This window comes from Trachypithecus francoisi, unplaced genomic scaffold (genome assembly GCF_009764315.1).
Source record: "Trachypithecus francoisi isolate TF-2019V2 unplaced genomic scaffold, Tfra_2.0 Lachesis_group7, whole genome shotgun sequence".
NCBI lineage: Eukaryota > Metazoa > Chordata > Mammalia > Primates > Cercopithecidae > Trachypithecus > Trachypithecus francoisi.
In genome coordinates, this window is record NW_022681472.1 from 19771313 (window position 1) to 19781984 (window position 10672).

Genomic DNA, 10672 nt, shown 5'->3' on the forward strand with positions numbered 1-10672 from the left:
ATAGAAGAATCAAAAAAAAGTCCATATTAATATCCCTTTCTAAATCTAGTACTTAACATCTGTCAGTTTTAAAACCCCAAACTATCTCTAGTACAATGAAATATTTTACTGCATATGCTAAAATGTATTCTTCTTCATTTTATGTTTCTTCAACTAATAAATTAGTCAGATACATAGATTATTCATAAACGTACTAATATAATATAAATGTTGTTGTAGCATTGACATTATACATTAGGCTCAACAATGTGTTTTATTTATAAACTGTAGACTGGTTTATTTCTTCCCCAAACTCAAATACAGAAATACAAGTAAACTCCAGATATTGGATCTTACTTAAATGATGAGACTGGTATGTTTGAAAAATCTTTTCTTGGCCGGGTGTGGTGGCTCACACCTGTAATCCCAGCACTTTGGGAGGCCGAGACAGGCAGATCACAAAATCAGGAGTTCGAGACCAGCCTGACCAATGTGGTGAAACCCCGTCTCTACTAAAAATACAAAAATTAGCCTGCCATGGTGGCACGCGCCTGTAGTCCCAGCTACTTGGGAGGCTGAGGCAGAAGAATCACTTGAACCCCGGAGGCAGAGTTTGCAGTGAACTGAGATTGGAACACCACACTCCAGGCCTGGCAACGGAGTGAGACTCAGAAAGAATGAGAGAAGAAAGAAAGAAAGAAAGAGAGAGAGAGAGGAGAGAGAGAGAGAGAGAGAGAGAGAGAGAGAGAGAGAGAGGGAGGGAGGGAGGGAGGAGGGAGGGAGGAAGGAGGAGGAAGGAAGGAAGGAAGGAGGAAGGAAGGAAGGAAGGAAGGAAAAAAGAAAGAGAAAGAAAGAAGAAAGAAAGAAAGAAGAAAGAAAGAAAGAAGAAAGAAAGAACGAAAGAAAGAAAGAAGAAAGAAGAAAGAAAGAAGAAAGAGAAGAAAGAAGGGAGGGAGGGAGGAAGGGAGGGAGGAAGGAAGGAAGAAGAAGAAAGAAAGAAGAGAAAGAAAGAAAGAAGAAAGAAAGAAGAGAGAGAGAGGAGGGAGGGGGAGGGAGGGGGAGGAAAATCTTTTCTTGAAAGAAAAAAGAATTTAGAGACGGGGAAAGAATAATGTTTAGCTAATAAAATCAGAAATATACTACTCCAAGCAGAAGTGTCTCAAATTATTCCAACAAGTGAGTGGACCTGTCATGTCCATGTAGCAGGAAAAAATTGTGATCTCAGGTGAACAGAAAAAGGAAAAAATGAAATTTTCCTCTCAGTGTCATATTTTTAAAAAGATCTAGCCTTTGGGGAAGGTTGATAAAATGCTTTAACCTGATATCTCAATAGTAATAACGGTAACGACAAGTAATATCTTAACATTAAAAGGTGATGATGGGGGTGGGAAAATCAGCCCACCACCTAAATTGACTCCTCCAGGGACTGGTAGGCATCTTGTGTGGTTGGCTTCATAATGGATGCCACTTTGGAGAAGAGGCTGGAAAGGCATGTTAGGGCCCTGAGGTTTGCTATGCTAAGGAGATTTTACTGTATCCTCACCCAAACCTGTGTCAGTTTACAGGAAGGCAAGCAATTTCCTGTTGCTGTTTATAAACAACCAGTGCTTTGGAAAAAGGTTGACACATGTGTCTCTCCACAGATGTTAAAAGTCAACGTCTCACACCTGAAGATAGTTTCAAGCATAGCTGATTCTCTTCAATCAGCTCATTCAGGAGACCATGCGTAAACATGAACAGATATGTCTTTACATTTTTGAATTCACAACTTCTTAGCACTTTATTGGTTTTTGAACTTGCTTATTTTTTCCTCTTAGCCTTTTATGTTCTCTTTTCTCTAATCATTCAAAATCAAAAGAACATTTTAAAAGGAGTGAGATCCTGTTGACCACCTCAGTGAAAAAGAACTAGTTTTCCATGGGTCACTGGCTGCTTATCTGTGTGCAGAGCTGGACAAAAGTGGTCTCAGGTTAACTTTCAAATTATCTGAACCCACTGCAGCTTCCTTATCTCAATGCTTGGGTTCATTACCGATAACACTGTAAGAAGTTAGCACACAGCTGAACAAAAGTGGTCTCAGGTTAGCTTTCAAATTATCTGAACCCACTGCAGCTTCATTTTTCCCAATGTTTGGTTTAATTACCAATAATACCTGAAGAAGTTAGTGTGGAGGAGAAAAATAAATCGAGAATCAGAATATCTCAATTTAAGCCCCACCTTTGCCTTTAACTAGATAGGTGATATTGGGAAACTTACTTGTCTAATTTGAAGCATCTATAAAATAGGGATAAAGATAATACTTGACTTATGGACCTCGTGGGGTTTTACATGAAGATCAGAGCAAACAATATGGTATATAAAAGCACACTGTACTATCCATGCTGTTATTATAATTATTAGATATTATAAATGAATTAGCTGTCATCTATGATGAGGATCCTGAAGAAAAACATACACTTTGAGATCTTTTTCTGGTGGCAGTGTTTTGCTTTGTTTGTTTGTTAAATAATTTCAACTTTTATTTCAGATTCAGTTGCAGGTTTGTTACATGGGTTGCTTATGTGATGCTAAGATTTGGGGCACGAATGATCTCATCACGAGGTAGTGAGCTTAGTATCCAATACGTAGTTTTTCAATCATGTCTCTCTCTCCCTTCACTAGTTAGTAATCTCCAGTGTCTACTGTTGCCATCTTTATGTCCATGAGTATCTGGTAGCAGTGCTGTTTTCATCAGAGTCACTTACGTTGTCTGGACTCCCTTATGGCTGGCCACGATTAGAAGTGTGATCCATAGTGTGGACCAGTCTCCCTGGGAAGCCATGTAGCCCAAAGGGAGATCTACATAGTAGTAGCTTCAGCAAGATGATCCCCAGCTGTTGACAGCTGGAGGACCTTCTGGTACTGAAAAGCACAGTGCTTCAGGCTATCCCAATCTAACAGGAGATGCCAATGGTGTTGTTACCCCTGGCTCAGTCAGGTTTGGTAAGATGATAAACTTCGCCTTCGCAAATGTCCATCAATGATAGACTGGATTAAGAAAATGTGGCAGGCCGAGACGGGCGGATCACGAGGTCAGGAGATCGAGACCATCCTAGCTAACATGGTGAAACCCCGTCTCTACTAAAAAAAAAAAAAAACTAGCCGGGCGAGGTGGCGGGCGCCTGTAGTCCCAGCTACTCGGGAGGCTGAGGCAGGAGAATGGCGTAAACCCAGGAGGCGGAGCTTGCAGTGAGCTGAGATCTGGCCACTGCATTCCAGCCTGGGCGACAGAGCGAGACTCCGTCTCAACAAAAAAAAAAAAAAAAAGAAAATGTGGCACATATACACCATGGAATACTATGCAGCCATAAAAAACAATGAGTTCATGTCCTTTATAGGGACATGGATGAAGCTGGAAATCATCATTCTGAGCAAACTACCACAAGGACAGAAAACCAAACACCACATGTTCTCACTCATAGGTGGGAACTGAACAATTAGAACACTTGGACACAGGGAGGGGAACATCACACACTAGAGCCTGTCTTGGGGTGGGGGTGAGTGGGGAGGGATAGCATTAGGAGATATACCTAATGTAAATGACGAGTTAATGGGTGCAGCACACCAACATGGCACATGTATACATATGTAACAAATCTGTACATTGTGCACATGCACCCTAGAACTTAAAGTAAAATTTTAAAAAAAGATGATAAACTTTACATGTATGTAGCACAGACCAGTTTCCAGCAACTTTAACATCTCATTTGGATCTAAAACAATTCTGTGAAGAAATCAACCTATTATTATTGTTCCCACTTTATACATTTAAAAACTGAGGCTAAAATTAGATATGTGACTTGCTCAAATTTGTACAGCTTATTAAGTAGAAGAGCTAATAACCATACCCAGATTTGGATCCCAGGTCACTATTTCTATATTTTAGGAATTTCCACAACTCCCTAAGAAAAAGGGAAGATGGGGAAAAAAAAAAAACAAAAACAGAGGAGTTTTGGATAAATACTATTTAGCAAAACCTTAGATTAGCGTGAATATACTAGGTTTATAACAATCACGCATTATAAAAAGTTATTGGAGGGTGTCTTTATCTCAGGATATAAGAAAATTATGAAAACTAGGAAGAAATGCCTTATTTCTCACACATGAAACAATAACAATATGCATTTGAAAAGCAACAGGGGCCTTGTTAGCATATTACAATGCCAAAGCTTCAAAACTTGCCTTGCAATCTGGAATCCAGGGTCTCTGAAAGTAACTAGAAAATGACTCCCTGGTTATAACCACTCTCAACGCTGCAGGAGTGTCTGCAATAGATTGGTCTTGTTGGAAAAAAATAAAATTAGTTCTTATTAAGCACTGCTCATTGCCACACACCTTATTTATGTGATACTCACAATAAGAAAATGTAAGTGCACAGAGATAAATAATTTGCCCAGAATCACGCTTCTGGTAAGAGGCATACCCAGAATTCAAAACCAAGCCTTTCAGACTCCAGATTCCTTGATCTTTCTACTATAGCTTTCTCCCAAACTTATGAAGCAACAATTTAGACATTAACTCTGGGAGCTTTCTTCAGATCCTTCTCAATTATAGATTCACTATGAACCTGGTGATTAGGTATATGAGTCATAAAAATGAGTGTTCTTTATTGATTATCAAATACTTGTATGTATGGTTTCTAATCCCTTCAACAATTCTCTATATTAGACATTACTATCAACCCATTTTTTGTGTGTGGAAAAACCAGGGGTCAGAAGTATGTTTCAACATACCACAACTCTGCATGCCCACAACTTTAACCCTAATCCTCCACAATCTATTTGAATGTCTCTTTCTTTCCGCCCACTTGCTTGTTTTTCATATCAAAAACAAACAAAAATGAATAATTTTATAGTATTACAATATGGTATTCTTAATAGATTCCATTTTTGGTTCAGCTAATACTTTTGGTGTTTAGCTAATAGAATGTTTTACTTTTGCACTGTGCTTTCAGGCAATTTTGTAGAAAAAAATGCTTTTATAAAATGAAAGTAAGTTAATACATATTTAAGATCATGTTTTTGACAAAATAAAAATCTAAGGGTTGACCCTAACCCTTATGAGAAAAAGAGTAACAGCTGAGCTCATCAATAGTTCAGTCAATGAAAGACTGGACTTCTCAAAGGAAAAAAAAAATGTAATTAGGTACACTTTTATTTTGTATGGGTTCCTGCTTAAACAAATCACCCTTTTACAAAAACTCAAATAATTAAATAAATTTATTAGTTTCTCATTGATCTATTTAGATTTGTAAATTATGTTCAGGTTGACTTTGTTTTGCTTTGTTTTATTGGGGTGGAGGAGGTGATTTATTTTAAGCAAACTATAAATCCTGAATGAAGAAGACCTGAAGAGATAGATACTTAGATTATGCCCAAATCTCATACAAGACCAAACTTTTTAGTAATTTGAGTGCTTTACAAATGAAAGAGACTTCACAAGTACACTCCATCCCCCAGAGATATCCAGATAGAGGGTAGATGGTCACTTGGATATCCTAATGGATAATCAAGCATCTGATGGAGGAGTGAGGTCCCATTCCAATCTGACAGTCCATAAAATTCTACAAAATAAGTATAATTTCAACTGGTAAAAATATGCCTCCCCAAATTTTACTAACGTTATTAAATAAATTGTCTATCTTTAGACAAACTCTTTGATTTTAAATAACTATACTGAGGACCTCACAGCTGTGGCCACATATGGTACCAGCACAGGATGTGGAGTAGCTGTGAATTATAGGCTTATTATATTTTGAGAGGATCAATTTGATCCTAGCCTGCATATATGTACAGCTATCCTACAATGCATCATATTTATGAACACTGAACCTTTCTGGGTTCATGCCTCAAAGTGGCTTCTTTTGCTTTATTTTTCCCCCTTACTTGTCAACACATTCACTGCTGCCAGTGTTGAAGACAATTTAGCAGCAGGTTCAATACTGCAGCATTTGTGACAGTGAACGTTGGTCAATATCGGAAGAGAGACAAGAAAAGGTGATGGAATTTTCTCATCCAGAGAGGTCATCTACGAAGAGTATGATGTGGCCTAAACTTACAGAACTGGCCTGAATGTCCTCCCCCAGCCATCCTCTCTCCTAGGTCTCTGTGATATTCTCTGTTTTTAACAAGCAAAAGCAGCTAATCCTAGAGAAAACTGTACACAGGCATTACTCATTCTTTTCAAAAAAGGCAATGTGTTCCATGTGAAAGAAAAAAAAGGCAGAAAAAAGAGAGAAAAACAGGTGGAAAGGAGTGAAAAAGTGAGGAGAAAAGAGAAAGGGTGGAAAGACAGAAACACAGGTGTATCACCTAATGGGCAAAAATTATTGATTCTGACTACCAGAGCAGTACCAGAGACCTGCATTACCCCGATTTCATTTAATTTTTGCCTGAGTATACTTATGTGAGCCCTGTTGAGATGTCAGGGTCTGCTACTCAGCATACATGGCACACTAAAAGATATTTGGCATGAAGACGATGAATTTTCAAACTAGTTCAAAAGTAATTGAAAACGGAATTCTGCAAAAAGCTAACGTGTATCCTTATCTCCACGTAAACACATCAATACTCATTTTAAGCCTGCCAGCTATCTATCTGCTAGGAAACACTCAATACTGCTCCTTGTACACTGAGCAGATCATTGAGTTTTCTCTCAAAACTAATACTACAATCATTTGCAACAAGAAATTCTTCTTTGTCTGATGAAATAGTACCAGCCCTGACCCACTCCCTTATAGTTCAGGAGATATGGGAGTTCAGTCTATGAATTTCATACATAAGAAGAGCTCAGACTCAAGGCCAGAAAATCACAGATTCCTGAAGCTGCAAAAGAGATCATCCTGTCAAACCCCATTATTTTGTAGGTCAAACAGATGAGCTCGTAAAAGTCATGTTAATACTCAAGTTGCCAGTTACTTTTATTTTCAAAATTTGCTGCTCTCATCTTTCTTAACAAGTGAGGCTCCACAGTTGTCTAGGGGAAAAATCCCCCTGGGATGGCAGCAATCTTCTGTTCTACCCTGATTGTTTTAGTTATAAATGTGTTTACACCTTTTGTAGTTAGAATATGATGCTTGGTGTGATTCTGGTCCCAGGTAGGGCAAAGGTTAATGATTTGGGACAAAAAATACAATTCTGCTTCAAATTGCTAAGACCTGTCACCACAAATAAGCAGTCAGAAAGATACATGAGAATCCATTATCTCATTTGACCCTTCAAAAATCAAATGAGATGGATAATATTTTCCTGTTTTACAGATGAGAAAACAGAGCCTCAAAGTTCAAAGACCTACTCAAAAATCACACAGCAAACAAGTGGTAGGTCTGGGAACTTAAACTCACAAGAAACAACAGATCCCTGAAGGAATCAGGTGGCCACAAGATCAATCACAAGCTGCTGGAATTAATCATGGAAAAAAGGGATAGCAGTGAAGAGGATAATGGGTGGAAGTACAAGAGATTTTCTGAATTGAAGAGAAAGAAGTTGACAGGATTATTGCCACAGATGTTCTCAGTAAATCAGGAAAGCTTATCTGTTAAGTGTAAAAGAAGTAAGAACAAGGCAGAGGACAGAAGGAGTAGGGAAATGAATTGGAACTGCTGCATCCAAATGTGATGTAAAGTCACAGAGAACAGGAAAGGTCTAGCTAAGGACAGATTGCATATATTTCTATAGGACTCAATTAGTATGCTTTTATGACCTCCTACAATTGGCAGGACAAGAGCTGGGAACTCGGACAATCAGGCTTCATTAGATGCCAGGACTGGCACACCAAATCCACTGCAAAATCAAGAAGATGCAAGATTATTGCACTCTCAAAATGTCAGAGTTTAATTACTGATCATGGGACCCAGAGGAGCCAGGAATTCAAAAGAATTCAAAGGTAAATAGATAGTGCTAGGGAGAAGAGAGTTTTAAAAATAAAACTAGAATACCAGTTTATTTGGTGTGAGAGAATGTTAATGGTTCAACTTATAAAAATGGATGAGGAAAAAAGCACTGAAAATACTACTACTGATGATGATAATGGTGGTGGGGGGGTGGTGATATTATTATTATTACATCTTAAGATATAGAAGACAAACCATTCTAGATAAGGATGAGATTCCACAGGAGTAACTATATATTGGCAAAGTGAAGGTGAAGACATGGGGATGTTAAGAAAAAAAAATCAAGTATCTAAAAATCAAGTCAAAATTTTTATGTATGTTTGTAGGTGTTAAAGAAGAAAGGCAAACTACAAGCTAAGTGCTGAAACTATCAAGATGGACAAAAGTATGTCATAGAACTGGGTCAATGAATAATGCACGACAGAAAGAAGATGGTGAAATGGATAAGAAGGTGTTCAAAATATAGGAAGAGGTGATCTATATATAAATCATATGACAAGCCAAGTCTCATGGCAGCACCTTTTTCAAATCCAACACATATGCAAGGAAAACAGACATAGCCTCTTTTAGAAAGAGAACTTGATGGTGTCAGGAAAAAAAACAGATCATGATTAAGCCTGGAGAGAGGGACAGAGGCACTCAAGCACAGGGTATTCCACAACTTTCCAGATCCACAAGATAGGTGTGCCAGGCTCTCAGGGCACAATAGAGGCAGCTTCTAAAACCCTTTCATATTATTTTACTCCTTCATTAATTGAACACATATGCCAGGAATATATGGGAAGAAACCGAGGATTGTATATAGATCTGTGGTTCTCAATAGAGTAAAGTCTTCTTTGGAAATCTGTAAAAATCTAGATAATCTTCATAACATCACATTTAAGGATAAACTAATCAGTCTCTCATTTACAAATTAGGAAACTAAGATACAACCAGTTAGTCTCAGAGCCACAGCTAGAGGCCCGGTTTCTGGGTTACTAGCCCAGCACTTTTAGACTAAATTATGCCGTATCACTCTAGCACCACACCAGGTTTAAAGGGCATGCCAAAACAAACAAACAACAAACAAATACTATGTGTGTTGTTTTCTCAATTCTAAGACCCCTTCTTTACAATCATTGCTTTACTCTCTCCTGCCAGCTCTGCTTTTCCCCATAAGCCATTTCACCTGGAAAAGGCAAAGAGTGAACTGATTTGAGATTTAATTATTATTTCTTTCAATTATATCCTGTAATGAGGAATCACCACTCAATGGGTGGTAAAAATAGAAGCTAGAAAGAACAAGTTAAGAACCTGACAAATTCCAGACATCCTTTTCATTCCTTTATGGTATGTAATATAGTGTTTTTTTGAAGAGTAGGTAACTAATAAGAATTGACTTTTTAAAGTTATAAGTGTCTCCTTAGTAAGAATCTGTAAGTTAAAAATTAAATGCCTAAAATTTAGTCCATAAAAAATTTTAGTAATATATATTTAACTTTTAGATTAAAGAGTTGTTTTCATGACTTTTAGCTTTCAAAAATCTTTAAGGCCCATATGGCATACATGTAATATGTGTTTCTGAATCACTACAATTGGAATTAATATATCAGTATACCACATGCTGACATTTCTATAATTTCGGGTACTTACTGTGCCTGGCTTTTTCACCATAGGGCAACTGTTAAAAAGCAATAGTATACTACCTAGAAATGTTCTGTATTATCTCTTAGATCACAGAAGATAATTTGAGGTCCAAAGATTTATCTCTGGAAGCAACTGTCTCATTTGTGTGTGTGTATATATATACATTTAATTTTATATATATTTTTATATATTAATTATATATAATAATATATAATGTATATATTATATACATTGTATAATATAATTTATAATAATGTATATATTATATACATTGTATAATATAATATATAATATATAATTGCCATATATAATATATAATTATATGTTAATTATATTATATAATATATAATGGATTTTTTTTTTTTTTTGAGACGGAGTCTTGCTCTGTCGCCCGGGCTGGAGTGCAGTGGCCAGATCTCAGCTCACTGCAAGCTCCGCCTCCCGGGTTCACGCCATTCTCCTGCCTCAGCCTCCCGAGTAGCTGGGACTACAGGCGCCCGCCACCTCGCCTGGCTAGTTTTTTTTTTTTTTGTATTTTTAGTAGAGACGGGGTTTCACCGTGTTAGCCAGGATGGTCTCGATCTCCTGACCTCGTGATCCGCCCGTCTCGGCCTCCCAAAGTGCTGGGATTACAGGCTCCAGCCACCGCGCCCAGCCTATTATAGTGTGTTATACAATATATTAATTATATATTAATATGTGTTATATATAATTATATATTAATTACATATATATATATATATATATATATATATATCCCAGAATATCTTCCCGTACAATGTTCTCTTTTCTCAGTGAGGTGGATCTGGCAAAGGCCAGATCCCTGCAAAGGCCATCTGCTGAAAGCCAGGACAGCACAGTCTTCCTACAGAGATCTGAACAGAAACTGACAAAAGAAGTCCAAAGGCAAGTAGAAGGAGTCACAGCCTCTTCCCAGGATCCTGGAATTGCTCCATGTCTACCTCCTAAACCTCCCCCTATGCAGACACACACATTCACACACACCACATTTGACCCTCTCATATACCAGAGACATACAGAATTCTCTCCAACAATCACTGCAAAAGTTAGAGCTCCAAGAGTTTCCCTCTATGCTTTGTTTGTAGACATAGATATTCGCAACAAAATGCACTTCTA

The 10672-nt window shown here is 37.6% G+C and overlaps 1 long non-coding RNA gene across 1 annotated transcript; it reads left to right on the top strand.

Moving 5' to 3' along the window:
• Positions 1-7621: 7621 nt before the first annotated feature.
• LOC117079243 lies at positions 7622-10436 on the top strand. The gene is made up of 3 exons (XR_004435334.1): positions 7622-7902; positions 8236-8381; positions 10331-10436. It is a non-coding gene; the product is annotated as an uncharacterized LOC117079243 (long non-coding RNA).
• Positions 10437-10672: the final 236 nt, after the last annotated feature.